The 14,702-nt window shown below is 49.4% G+C and overlaps 1 protein-coding gene across 1 annotated transcript in view; it reads right to left on the reverse strand.

The window, feature by feature from the left end:
* The window catches only part of Tead4 (TEA domain transcription factor 4), an 82,199-nt gene that overhangs the window by 63,906 nt on the left and 3,591 nt on the right, over positions 1 to 14,702 (reverse strand). The window lies entirely within an intron of this gene.

The following is a 14,702-nucleotide window of genomic DNA, read 5'->3' on the forward strand; positions in this document are numbered from 1 at the left end:
GGGGGAGGGGGAGGGGGAAGGAAAGAAGAAAAACCAAAACAAGCTATGAGGGTATGTTTACATGAGTATATTTGATTGACTAACTGAGGTTCTAGGGATTGAGCACAGAGCTTCACACACACGCTGGGCCAGCGTTCTGCATTAGGCTCCATTACCAATCCTCTTCTTACCTGGTGAGATGTGCTCTTGCTGCCCTCAAATATATTGTAAAGTCCAGGCAGGCACTGAATTTGTAATCCTCCTGCCTCGGCCTCTGGATTACAAATCTGCACCACCAGGCCTGGCCTGTCATATTTCACCATAAGAACTGTTTATTTGTTGGCCTGAGGCATGGGCTTGCTATACATAGCCCAGGACGGCCTCACAGGGCTTTTGCCTCAGATGCTGGATCACAGACAACTACCACCATGTCTCTATTCCCTGGCCTTTGAAAGTCATTAAAAAGCCAGGCAAGATGACACAAATCCCAGGAGGCAAAGGCAGGATACTTGTGAGTTCAAGGTCAGCCTGGTCTACATAGCAGATGCAAAGTTAGCCAGGGCTACATAGTAAGACCCTGAAGAAAAAGGAGGGGAAAAAATGAGGCAGGAACAAAAAAGATGTGATGGAGAAGGCACTTCAGGGGACCTGGTCCAAAGTACAGATGGCAAAGAAAGGTGGCGTGTTTGTAGTTGGAAATGAAGTTGACCAAACAAGAAAGTGTCCTGTCAGCCGCTCACAGGACCAGCTCTCCTGTGGGCGGCTGGTTCCTGGAGAACAGAGGAAGGAGAATGAGCAGGGGAAAGAAAAGCAGTTCAGAAAGGACTGTCCTGGGTACAGGCCTGCTTACATGGCCGGGAAAACTGACCCCAGAGTGACTTTCTAAAGGTCAGGCTGGCTTGCTGGAGATGGGAAGGAAGCCTTCTACTGTGTGTGTGTGTGTGTCTGTGTCTGTGTCTATATGTGTGTGTGTGTCTCTATGTCTCTGTGTCTGTCTCTGTGTCTGTGTATGTGTGTGTGTATCTCTGTGTATATGTGTGTGTATCTCTGTGTATGTGTATGTATCTCTGTGTATGCGTCTGTGTGTGTGTCTTTGTGTATGTGTCTATGTGTCTCTGTGTGTGTGTCTATATGTGTATCTATGTGTGTGTCTGTGTATGTGTCTGTGTGTGTATGTCTGTGTGTCTCTGTGTGTGTGTATGTCTGTGTGTCTCTGTGTCTATGTGTGTGTGTCTGTGTGTATGTATCTGTATGTCTGTGTGTTTGTGTATGTGTGTGTGTGTGTGTCTATGTGTGTGTGTCTATGTGTGTCTGTGTCTGTGTGTGTCTGTGTCTGTGTGTGTCTGTGTGTCTGTGTGTGTGTCTGTGTGTGTGTGTCTATGCCTATGTGTGTGTGTGTCTCTATGTCTCTGTGTCTGTCTGTGTCTCTGTGTATGTGTTCGTGTGTCTCTGTGTGTGCGTCTGTGTATGTGTCTTTGTGTATGTGTATCTGTGTGTCTTTGTGTGTCTATATGTGTATCTATGTGTATGTCTGTGTATGTGTCTGTGTCTGTGTGTGAATGTCTGTGTGTCTCTGTCTCTGTGTGTGTGTATGTCTGTGTGTCTTTGTGTATATGTGTCTGTCTTTGTGTGTCTATATGTGTATCTATGTGTCTGTGTATGTGTCTGTGTCTCTGTGTGTATGTCTGTGTGTCTCTGTCTCTGTGTGTGTGTATGTCTGTGTGTCTCTGTGTCTATGTGTGTATGTCTCTGTGTATATGTCTGTATGTCTGTGTGTTTATGTATGTCTGTGTGTATCTATGTGTGTGTCTGTGTCTACATGTGTATGTCTGTGTCTGTGTCTGTGTGTGTGTCTGTGTGTGTGTCTATCTCTGTGTGTCTGTGTGTGTTTGTGTGTATGTCTCTGTGTGTGTGTGTGTGTGTGTGTGTGTGTGTCTGTGTAGCTGCCTTTCGTGGAGCTATGTCTCCATCCCAGCAATGCACGATGTGATCAAGCCAAACCTCCGTGTCCCTGTCCCTAAAGTCACCACTAAATGCTTACTTGGCCTTCATTCTGGTTTCCATTAAAATCTAGTTTACTTAAAAGAAGCTTCCAAAAGTTCAGACTTAGCTCTTACCAGCTACGAGGCTGCTCAGCTCCTTGGGTGTCTGCTCGCATGCTGTGAGCCAGACAGAGTTTGAACCTTAGCACCAAAAACTGTAGTCAGGTGTGATTTATGCCTATAATCCCAGCACTCTGGGGACTAAGGCAAGAAGAGCGCCCCAAATTCAAGACCAGTCTGGGCTGTGCACTGAGTTCAGGGCCAGACTAGGCTATCATGTGGGATTATGTCTTAAAATAAACAAACAAAAGTAAGCGGATTTGCCCAGTCTAGGGCGTAGCTCAGTAGTAGAGAGCTTGCCTGACTGTGTGGGTCTCTCCCCAGCACCCACTGCACCCCAGGACAATGACCACACCTTGCTCTTGATAGTTTGGGAATCTCAGGAGAAGCAGTGAGAAGCATCCTTATTCTTTGGAGGGAAGATATACGGAACAAAAAGAGCCTGACCAGGGTAGAGGAGTCACCACGGGGCAGGTATAGGACCTCTCTGAACCTTAGACTCATCCAAAATATAACCACACCTACGCTAGTGATGAGGATTCAGGTGTGCTGGCCTGCTGGTAGTTGCAGCTACTCAGAGGCAAGGCTCCAGACGAGCCCCAGGTCTCTAAAACAAACAAACCAATACATAAACAAATGCGAGTACATCAGAGCCTGGTGGTGAGTATCAGGGATGCTGCCTCGGGAGTTACAGCAGCAGCAGCAGGGAGGAGACAGGAGGGGGAGGCTGTGGGTGAAAAGGAAGGAATGAAAGGCAGATACGTAAGTGGGCGGGGCGGGGCAAGTGGGCGGGGCGGGGCAAGTGGGCGGGGCAGGGCGGCACTTGGGGAAGGAAATCAGGGCAGGAGACAGGCGGTTGAATCTCTGTAAGTTTGAAGTCAGCCAGGTCTATAGACCCAAGCCAACCACAGCTCCTTAGACCAAGTCCCAAGCCAACCACAGCTCCATAGTGAACAGGAAAAAAGTCAATTTAGGGCCAGAAAGATGGTCCAGTAGGTAAAGTACCCGCTGCCAAGCTTGGCAGTGTGGGGGTTCAATCTCCTGGACCCAAATGGTAGGAGAACAGACTCCTCAGATGTCCTCTCATTTCCCCTCACGTGTGTGCTTTGGTTCTTTCTCTTACACACACACACACACACACACACACACACAAATGAGTGTGTGTGCTCTCGCACCATAAAAATGCAATTAAAAAGAAACATTAATTTTAAACTGGGTGGTAGCATTGGTAGCACACGCCTTTATTTCCAGCACTTAGGAAGCAGAGGCAGGTGGAGGGAGTTCTATGAGTTCGAGGCCACCCTGATCTACAAAGTAAATTCCAAGATGCAGGCAGGGCTACATAGGGAGAGCCTGTCTTGGAAAACAAACAAACAAACAAACAAAATGCTAATTTTGGAACAGAAAAGACATAATCTTTCACTAGTATTCTTTCCTCCTAGGGACCTCTCTTCGGGCTTCATACTGAAGCAAAAGTGAAGGCAGTCGTTAGCAGGTCAAAGGTAGGACTGTTAAGCGGAGACCCTGACTTTCCCGGAAACAGACCTGTCCCAGAAAAGTTGTCAGCACAGGAAGCTCCTCAGGGAGTCTTTGAGGAACCGGCCCTCCTCATCCATCCCCTGGGGCAGACGCAGCACACTAAGGTTTGTTCCCCAGCCTTAGGGTTGAGCTGGCCCTCAGTTACTCTCCCAGGGACTCAGGGCTACCCTTACCCATCCAGGATCAAAGGTTAAGCCCAAGCCAGTAGCTGGAGCTCTTCCCCTCACGAACTCTAAGGCCTTCACGGAGAAGGAGCACTCTACCATGGCAGAGTTGTGCCCCCTGTACACGGGAAGGCCCAGCTCCTTTAGGGTTAGGAGACAGCATCTACCTAGCCTTGGCTCATTTCCCATAGAAAAGTCTGAGAGCCACCGAGATAGGGATGAGGACAGAGACTCTCTGGACCCAAGGTTACCAAATCAGAGGATCCACCCTGACCCAGAAACCTCACCCCACTGAGGTCCTATGTCTCAGCTGCACACCCAGCACCCCGGAAGGCCTGCCAAGCACCCCACCTCCCATTCCAGAACACATGGTCATTCAGTTTGAAAACAAGGCCATGGAGCTGGGGCAATAGCATTGTTTTCTTCTGGGTGGAGATAGTCTCGCCTGACCCACCATGCATGAAAGACCGGGTACCACTGGCCAGCAGCCAGAGAGGGTGCCCGCCAGAGACTCAGCCTCTTCGTCTGAAGTGGGCTCTACAGCCCGTGGTAAGCCAGGAGCAGTCTTGCATGGGTGATGGTGGGGGTGAGGGTGGGAGTGGGAGGGGCAGCACTGTTCTATCTCTTCTCCATAGACCACCCAGGTTCCATTCGGAGCACCCACAATGGAGGCTTAACCACCTCCTAGGGCGCCAAGCGCACATATGGTACAAAGATGGAGACGCATAAAAATAAATAAATAAATAAATAAATAAATAAATAAATAAATAAATAAATCTTTAGAAGATTGGACTGATCCTGCACCATAGTTATAAGCAAATAAGATGTTCAGTGTCACAGACCATTAGAAAATATAAAACGGGGCTGGAAAGATAGCTTAGCAGTTAAAAGCACTTTTCTTGCAGAGACCCAGGTTCTGTTCCCAGCACCCATGAGGTGACTCACAACCATCTGTAACTTCAATTCCAGAGGATTTTTCTTCTGGTTGTTGTTGTTGCTGCTGTTGTTGCTGATGCTGTCATTGTTAAGGCAGGGTTTTCTTTGTGTAGCCCTAGCCATCCTGGAACTTGCTCTATAAACCAGGTTGGCCACAAACTCAAGAGATCTGCCTGCCTCTCTCTGTACAACTGCGGCCCAGCCCAGAGGATCTTATGCAACTTCTGGCCCCCCCAGGGCAGCGGACGCACAAGCACTGCAGCTTACACCTAGAACAGATAAATACCAGCAGCACCCTGGCATGAGACGGAGCATGGAACACACTCACACATTGCTAAGTGGAAACGCAAAAGGGTGCACCCTGGAAACCAGGATGGCAGGTTCAAATACATTGTCTGAGTGTTTGTCTCTGCATTGAGATGTGATTAGCACAAGCCCTGCATGCCTGGTCACCGTGGGGGCCAGAAGAGGTGCACCAAATCCCAGGAAAAGAGGTGCACCAAATCCCAGGAACGGTGCCGGGAACTGAACAAACACCCTCAGGAAAAACAGCCAGCGCTCTCAACCAGCTCTCGGCCTCTTAAAGCAGTGTCGTCAAGAGAGTCGACACATCTGTTACAGAGAACCCAGCCATCCCATTCCAAAGTATTTATGCAAGAAAAATAAGAAGCCTCTGTTCACACAGAAACAGAAAAAAAAACACATTAATAGTAGTTTTATTCACAACTAGCTGGAAAACCTAAGATGACTAAATACACTGCGATACATCCATTTACAGCAATGGAGACTACTCAGGGCTAGGACAGATCAAACTAAAGGTGAACAATCGGAACGATTTGGATGGCTATCAAAGGTATGGCAAGTCGGAGAAGCCAGACCCAAAGAGCTGGACAACTGTATGGTTTGGTGTGCATGACTTTCTTGAAAAAGAAAAACCACAGGGCTAGAGAGAGACCAGATTGGTGTTGCCAAGATACAGATGTGGGGGAGGGGAGGTGGCTGTAAATGCAGAGATACAGGGACCTCGAACTGCCCTGTACCTTAATTGTCATGTGTTTGTCTGAACCTATAAATAGCATACTGTTACAAGAGCATGTTTTGGTGTACACAAACTTAAAAGTAAGCCCTGGGCAGAGTCTGCCTGCCTCCAGCAAATACACACACACACACACACATAGGCACACACGCACGCGCATGCGCGCACACACACACACATGCACACGCATACACACGCACACACATGCATACACACATACACACATACACACACACACAGGCAAGCATGTACACCTCCATCCTGTGTGCAGCTCAGATCTCTCCTTTTATAAGCCCTGCCACAGTGACCACTGCACGGTAACAGCCCCCAGTCTACGCAGATGTTTCTTCTTCTACCGGTGTCCCCATCTCCTGCACACTCTGTCACAGCCTGACCCATTCACAAAGCTTCTTCTCCCCCGCCTCCTCCCTGAAGCCTCCCTAGGCTCCTCCCAGTCCTGTCAGAATGAGTCACTGGACTTCTAATTGCTCTTTCTTCATCTTGAAGACTGTCATTACTCAGTCAGTCTCTGTTGGGCACTGAGCAGCAGGCCAGGGACCCGGCCTTCTATTTACATTTGTACCTCAGAGCTGTTATCTGAAATCAGTTTCACAAAACAGACCATGATGGGGGGAGGGGGTCGGACCCTGATCCACTATTGGACTTTTCCAAGCACATCACCAGCCCCTCCTTAAAAAATCCAACTTGTCTAGTTTTTTAAGGACCATCCATAAGTCATTTATTTGACAAATGCAGGGAGCTTAGGAAGAGCCCAGCAAGGACCAAAACACTTTACACATTAACTCATTTAATCTTCACGTCAACTGTGGACCTGCTATTGACTTTTCCCTTCCTTTCTTTCTTTCTTCTGAGATCCTATCTCAGGCAACTTTGGTTAACTTACTAGCGCTTTTTTTTTAAAGATCTATTTGCTTATTTTATGTATGTGAGTACACTGTCACTCTCTTCAAAAACACCAGAAGAGGGCAGAAGATCTTGCAGATGGTTGTGAGCCACGACGTAGTTGCTGGGAATTCATATCTCCAGCCAACTTGAATCCTGAGCCTCTCCTGATTCAGCCTCACTCCAAGAATGCTGGAATTATAGGTTTGAGCCACTGAATATGGGGTTTCTATGAGCATTTTTTACCTTCATTCTACAGAGGGGAAACTGAGGCATGCTATACATTTAAATAGCCTGCCCTAGGAAAATTTTCCTGGGTCCCACTGCTATTAGGAGACAGGGCAGAGCTCAGACCCAAGCAGATTGGCTGGAAAGCTACACTATCAATCAGTATCCACTGACTGCAGGTGGCAGGGTACACAGGTAAGACAGCCAAACACCAGGCAGGCACCATGGCAAATGCCTGGAATCCCAGTTAGCAAGTCAGAGTCAGAGAAGTGGGAGATCCAAAGTCCCAGGCCACCTGAAACTTTGTGAATCTAATGAGTTCAAGGCCAGCCTAAGCTCCTTAGTGAGATGTTGACTCAAAAAAGAAAGAAAGAAAGAAAGAAAGAAAGAAAGGAAGGAAGGAAGGAAGGAAGGAAGGAAGGAAGGAAGGAAGGAAGGAAGGAAGGAAGGAAGGAAGGAAGGAAGGAAGGAAGGAAGAAAGAAAGAAAGAAAGAAAGAAAGAAAGAAAGAAAGAAAGAAAGAAAGAAAGAAAGAAAGAAAGAAAGGAAGGAAGAAAGCCCAAGTGATGGCTCAACAGTTAAGAGCACTAGCTGCTCTTCCAAAGATGCAGAGACCTGGGTTGGATCCCCGGCACCCACACACTGTGGCTCACAACTATCTGTAGCTCTAGTCTGGGCAACCCAGCACCCTCTGCTGGCTTATAAAGGTATTGCACACACATGGTGCACAAATACAAATGCAGGTAAACCACACATACACACAAGAAAATTTATACCTGCTGGAGAGATGGCTCAGTGGTTAAGGGCAGTGGCTCTTCCCAAAGTCCTGAGTTCACTTCCCAGCAATCACATGGTGGCTCACAGCCATCCGTAATGGGATTTGATGCCCTCTTCTGGTATGTCTGAAGACAGCTACAGTGTACTTACATACATAAAATAAATCTTTAAAAAAAAAAAAAAAAGAAAAAAATGTTTTACAAATTTGAAAGAGACACAGAAGCCCCAACTGCTTCCATGCCTGTTCCTGTTCAGCATCACCGCTGCCCTTTGACCTCTAAGGAAGCACAAATTCACACACACAGAACGGGACCAAGAGTCTGGCATAAGTCGGTAAATGAAATGTGGGGACCCAGCGGTATAAACAACATCGTGCAGAGAAGATTCAAAGGCCACATCCTGATGCCCGCCCAGCACTGGTTGTGAGGACAATGAGAAAGTGAGCACACCCTGTTCAGAGGCTTCTGGGAGTTCCTGGTCCACAAAGCCACAGAGCCAAGGTGCTCCTCACCGAGCCGAGGTGCTCCTCACCGAGCCGAGGTGCTCCTCACCGAGCCGAGGTGCTCCTCACCGAGCCGAGGTGCTCCTCACCGAGCCGAGGTGCTCCTCACCGAGCCGAGGTGCTCCTCACCGAGCCGAGGTGCTCCTCACCGAGCCGAGGTGCTCCTCATGCTATCACAGATACTACTGTGCTGAGATAGGTGCTGAGATCACTCACAGTGCGTTCTCCAAGATCCACAGAGCTATCATGCACAGAGCAGCAGAGCTGGGGACCAGTCACCAATCAGACCCTCAGACCACACAGCAAAGAAAAAGAATAGATATTTTATCTGTGCCTAAAGCCACAAAAACTGTCACACATATATGCATACAAAAAAGACACAAAAATAGAAAAACTTAATTTTGTCCTTTTATTTTTTTTTCTTTTAGTGGTCCTGAGAATGAAATCCAGGCCTCTATCAAGCTGTCTAGGCAAGCACACTGGGCTAGCAAACACACTTCCTGATAGAATAGATTTCTCCTTTAAATGCCAGGCTTGGCTCCCAATAGGTAGAACATCAAAGAGTTCAGTAAGAACCTCATAATCCCACTGCCTCTGTCCTAAATTGTGGAATTACAAGTCATTTTTGCGGGGGCTTCCTCTCAATTTCCTTCTTATTTTCCAAGTTTTCTACTATGAGCCTATATTCACTTTAACAATAAATAAAAGATTCTTAAACCCGGTTGTCGTAGCTCACACCTTCTAATCTCAAAAATCCGCAGAGGAGTGTGTGACCCTGTCTGAAAACAAGCGAGTGAGACACAGTGGTGAGGCCAGAAGAAGGGAGATAAGAAATATAAATTAATCCATAGCTATGTATTAAGGCTGAGGTGCGCCTAGGCTACCTCAGCCTCTATCTCAAAAAAGTAAGAGCTGGGAATGTGGCTCACTTGGCAGAATTCTTGTCTGACATCCACAAAGGCTGGGTTCTACCTCTAGCACCACCTAACCAGGTGAGCTGGCAGGGTCCTGTAACCAGCACAGAGAGGTAGAGGCCTGGGGTGTCATTGGTTCCTCCTCAGCTATGCAACGGATTTGAAACCATCTTGAGATACAGGCCTGGGAAAACAATGTAGCCAAAGTTGAAAAGGCTCAGGATGTGGCTCGGTGGGAAAGTACTTGCCAAGTCCCAGAGTTTATTCTCTAGCACTGGAGGAAAACTGTTTTTTCAGATAAATAAAAATTACATGTCACCGGGCAATGGAGATTAACCCCAGCACTTGAGAAGCAGAAGCAGGTGGGTCTTGTGAGTTCGATGCCAGCCTGGTCTACAGAGTGAGTTCCAGGTCAGCCAGGGATGTTAGATATGAAATCCTGTCTGGAGAAACAAAACAAAACAACGACAACAAAACTCTCCCTTTTTGCTTAATCTCCATCCTTCTAGAAAATTCTAGCTAGGTGAGAAAACACAGAGCTAGTTCTGCCAGCCAGAGCTCCTTACTCTCAACACCCATGGTGCTGACAGAATGAAGCCAGAGAGTGCTGTGGCGTCTTCCACTAGAAGTCTCCCTCATGGTGGGATGAGGGGAAGGGGAGAGATGATTGACGAGGTTCGACCTTCAGGCAGACAACACCACAGCAGTCACTACTGTTGCCAGGAAAATCCTTACTGATAGGTTACAGTGTTGCTCACTGATGGAGATCCCCTAGCATGCACAAGGCCCGAGGTTCCAGTCCAGCATCAAGAATGAAAAAGAAAAAGACAATTTCTCTATCCAAAGACTACACAGCTAGAGACTTGTTACTTTGTTTTTGGTTTTGGTTTTTTGGTTTTTTTCGAGACAGGGTTTCTCTGTGTAGCCCGGGCTGTCCTGGAACTCACTCTGTAGATCAGGCTGGCCTCGAGCTCAGAACTCAGAAATCCACCTGTCTCTGCCTCCCAAGCACTGGGATTAAAGGTGAGCGCCACAAGCAGACTTGTTACTTTGTTACTTTGAACTCAATTCTTCTGTAGAGGTTTTGTGTAAAGCTCTTGACAGAAGGTTGGGGTCAGAGCAGCAGCCTAGCACAGATGAGATCCTAAGATCCAGTCTCAGCACGGCAAACCAACCTACCAACCAATACATAGAATAAAAGAATCTAAAACTGGGCAAGGGATGAAGGAGAAACCCACTGCTCCATTTCAGGACCCTCCTCTTGTCCTTGGAGAGGACAAGCCAGCGAGTGTTTTCTCTGCCCCACCCGCTCGTGGGTCCCCTCTTGGTCCTCCTCTTGGTCCTCTGGCTGTTCTCCAAACCCCAAAGGCTGACCCACACTTGCCTCTCCCAAAGCCAAGTGTCCTTTAGCTCTCACACAGACTCTGTCCCACCCTCTCACAGATGGTGGCAAGATAAGTGTCCCGTCTGCTAGAACATTCCACCACCTGCCTCAGGCAGGAATCTCCCCCTGCCTGTCTTGCTCTGACTGTGACTGAAGAAATCTCCTCCCAGTTGTCCAAGTGACCAAGGCTGCTGTCTCCATACCCAGAGCTCTGCCCAACATTACCTGCCCATCAACTACGACTTGGGGCTCAATGCCAAAGTGGAAGACGGCCAGGAAGAAACAACATTGGTCTTTCATCCTGGCCAAGGCAACTCCTGAAGCCATCCTGGGGGCTCCAGGGGAAGGGGAAGGCACGGTTCTGGCCTGGTGAGCCTGACAGTAACCTGGCAGAAGAGGCTGCCAGACACAAGATCTTTGCTGGTAAAACACAGCACAGGGTGCTCACTCAGATAATGGGTCCTCCTGCTCAGGTTTCACTCTGAGTCAACGGCCCCCTTAGGCAGAGAGCCCCACCCCAGGGTCCACCCTGTGTGTCACCAGCCCCTCCCCAGTGCCCTCTGCCCTGGCCCTAACACTCAACCGGATACACAATCCCATCCCCCCAGGAGGGTCACCCTGGCCTTAGCACAGCTCCCATTTCCTGCCCCTGGTGACTCCTCTGAAGTCTATTGTTCACACGGAGTTTGGGTCAAAGGAAGCCAGGTCCCCACCCATGGGGACCAGCCTGCCCACCCTGGCCACTGAGTTGGCCCTCACCAGGGAGCTGGCCCATCCCCCTACCTTTCTGGAAGCTGGCCTGTAGGACAAGCACACAGATGGATACAGATCTTGGCCTGAAGTTCTGGTGGGCAATTTCCCACGTATCCTGGCCCACCTGCTGAGAGCCCCAGGACCAGAATCAACCACACAGGTGCGACGCACAACCTTAAAGACGCCACAGCAAAGAGAAACCGCCACTTCAGGGCTACACTGGAGATGGAGACTCCATGCTCCGGGGCAGGCAGCCGGCCCTACCCCAGCCTCCACCTGGGCCCCTGAGCTGGTGACACCCCCGCCCTCAGGGTGCCGGGGAGCAGCTGTTCAGCTCCAATTTCAGAGCTTTAAACAGAGCCGTTGTTCCTGCTTCTGCCAACAAGAGGTCAAGGGGGCAAAGAGGTAAAGCCGCCCTCAGGAGCCCTGAATTCCCAACTGCCACTAGACTGGCCTCAACTCCTGGAAGAGTGAGGTCCAAAGTCAGGAACTGATGTCTTCTACCTCCCCTGAGAAGGAAGAGACACGAGTTTGGCAATAGGTGTTGCTTTGTGACAGTCACCAGCACAAGACCGCAGAATGGAGGCCAAAGGAGGCTCTGACATTTGCATCCCAGGAGATGGGAAAGATAGAGCTGCGAACTGAAGCTCAAACCTGAGGCTCCGGGCTCAGCCTTAGAACAAAAAAGCGAAATGACAAGCCGGGCGGTGGTGGCGCACACCTGTAATCCCAGCACTCTGGGAGGCAGAGGCTGGCGGATTTCTGAGTTTGAGGCCAGCCTGGTCTACAGAGTGAGTTCCAGGACAGCCAGGGCTATACAGAGAAACCCTGTCTCTAAAAAACCAAATCCAAAAAAAAAAAAAAAAAAAGAAAGAAAGAAAGAAAGGAAAGAAAGAGAGAAAGAGAGAAAGAAAGAAAGCAAAGCAAAATGACAGAGACTGGATGGATACATAGATAGATAGATAGATGCATACATACATACATACATGCATAGATACATGCATGCATGCGTACATATAGCATACACCCACATACACCTGGCAGAGTAATGCCTAGACTTTTAGACAAAGGAGAGCAGATTTGAGAGCTGTCCTGATAACCTCCCAGACTGTCAAGCTTATATCCTGCCATAGGATAGTTTGCTGTATACTTTCTGCTGGGATGCAAGAGGAAACGCTTGCCTGCAAAAACCTATCTGTATTACAGGATGGTAGACACCGCCACGTCAGACTGTCACTGTCTCCACACACATTAGATGAAAGCAGAGAGTCTCGGAACCCAGACACTGGCCTTCACAAAGCAGGAGACCTAATCCAAAGGGAAGAGCGTAGATTCCAGGCCCAACTCTGCCACTCAGAGCTTGTGCAATTCTAAACACGTTATGGTCCCTCCCCGGGTCTCAGTTTCTCCCCACAAAGGGTCTGGGAAGATTGACAGAGGCTCCAACAGTGCTCAGCAAACGCGCGTCCTGAGGGCAGGCAAAAGTGGAAATGAGAATGAGGGAACTGGAGAAGGAGAATGATGTTACCTGGTGGCCAAGGGACGCCTCCCACGGCGCCACAGCACGGGGCCCACAGCAAATGCCCAGTTCACGTTGGTGAGCTTTCCCAAAGGGTACCCAGAGAAACAATCACACAAAATCCTCTAGACTCCCACGTTCCAAGACCCAGGGTCCAATCCTCCACATGGAAAGGGGAAGAGGGAGTTGAGTTCCCAAAGCAAACTTAGGGAATCATGGGAGACACCATCTCCAGGGGCCCTGGGATGTGCTAACAGATGTCTTAGGCGCACTGAGTTTTCAGAGCAGGCTTTCTGCACTGGTTTTCGTTACTAACCCCACCCCCAACCCCCAGGGTTACTCATCAGGAAACGGAGCCCAAGAGCCCTAAAGGTAGCCAGTATCAAGATTCGTGCCTGGGTCTGTCTGTACCCACGCCTGTGTTTCCTATCCCAAGAGAGCTGCTCTCGTAGGCAAGGCCTGAGCGGTATGGAAAATGAGGTATGGCCCAGCTGACTATCTAATCTACATCAGCAGCAGAAGGAAAGATAAACACAAGAGCCCCTCCCCCACTCCTGACAGGGTTCTCGGTTCCTTCCTTCCAAGAAACCCTAGCCATCGGCCCTGGCCCTGAGTTGTGTTAATGAGGGAGCACGCTGGTGCCAAATCTGTCTGTGACTCTCGCAGGACTCTCCAGTCAATACCCAGGCCTCAGCTACCAAGTCCAAGGCCTCCCTTTCCCAACTGTCACAAGCATTCCTACAGGGACTACCCTCAGAACTGAGGTAGCCCAGCTAACTGTGAAGAATGGGGGTAAGCTGAGGCAGAGGATCATCCAGTTTGGACCATTCCAGAGCAGGACCCTGGCTGGCTACTGAGGAATGCGAGACTTTTCTCCTCATCATTGCTTCAAGGTTCCCACAGGTAACCCTGACTCCCCTGTCCTCGAAGCCAACTTAGAAACACTATCAACCACCCAACAAACACTATCCAACATCCAAAGCAGGTCGCCTAAAACTGGTGACTCCTGTAATCCCAGCACTTAGAAGACCGAGGTGGGACTGCTGTGAGTTCAAAACCTGCTTGGTCTTTTGAGTCTGAGGGGGGTGGGGGTGGGAGAGGCAGGAGCATGAATGCCACCTCCTTCTAAGGTAGTAGTACCAGGCCAGCCTAGACTGCAGACTTCTGTCTCAAAAGAAAACAACCTAACAAGCTCTTTTCCTTTTAGGGGGTCCGCCCCCATAAACAGGACCAACAAACCATCCTAGCCCCTAAGGGCAGAGATCTCAGCTTTGCCACTAGCAGTTCCCTAAAGGATTCTGCCAGAACAGGATCCACACTCCCTCAGAAAGACAGCTGCCTGGAAGAGGGGCAGGTGTAGGCAGCTTCCTGCCACCACAGCTCAACTGAGCTGGGATGGAGTGAGGGGGGTGAGGGGGTGAAGGGGGGGCACCTCCAACTACTACTGTCAAATTCTCCCTGAACACAAAGAACTTGGAGACATTGTCCCCTGCTGCGGTTCTTCAGGAAGAAGCCAGAGCCAGAACCAACATCCTCAGAAGGACGACAGTCTTGGAGAGGACACATCACACACCCACTCCCGACACTCGGGGTTTTCAGACAGCACCCTCTTCAAGTAGCAATGCACTCAGTGTCACGTTTAGCACAAACAAAATCCACCTCCTGAGAGCAAGGTGAGTCACAGCGCACAGATATGTCTTCCTCAGGTACACCCAAAAACTTAAGGGATGCTGGCGCAGTAATGCCTCCCTTGAAATCACTCACTGAATCGGACGGATGTGGGTGTGCCTGGAGCCCCCTGACACGTGTGTGCACCGCGGCGCGGCGCGGCGCGCCCCTGGGCGCCTGCTAGAGTGTAGTGCCTTGGAGTTTGGGAGCTGTGATCCCTCACTCGTCACCGTGGGAGCAACGGCGTCTCAAGCCCTATGGGCTCTCTTCTCCAGGCAGAAAAGTAGAAAGGGGCCTGG

Source organism: Apodemus sylvaticus, chromosome 2 (genome assembly GCF_947179515.1).
Source record: "Apodemus sylvaticus chromosome 2, mApoSyl1.1, whole genome shotgun sequence".
Classification (NCBI taxonomy): domain Eukaryota; kingdom Metazoa; phylum Chordata; class Mammalia; order Rodentia; family Muridae; genus Apodemus; species Apodemus sylvaticus.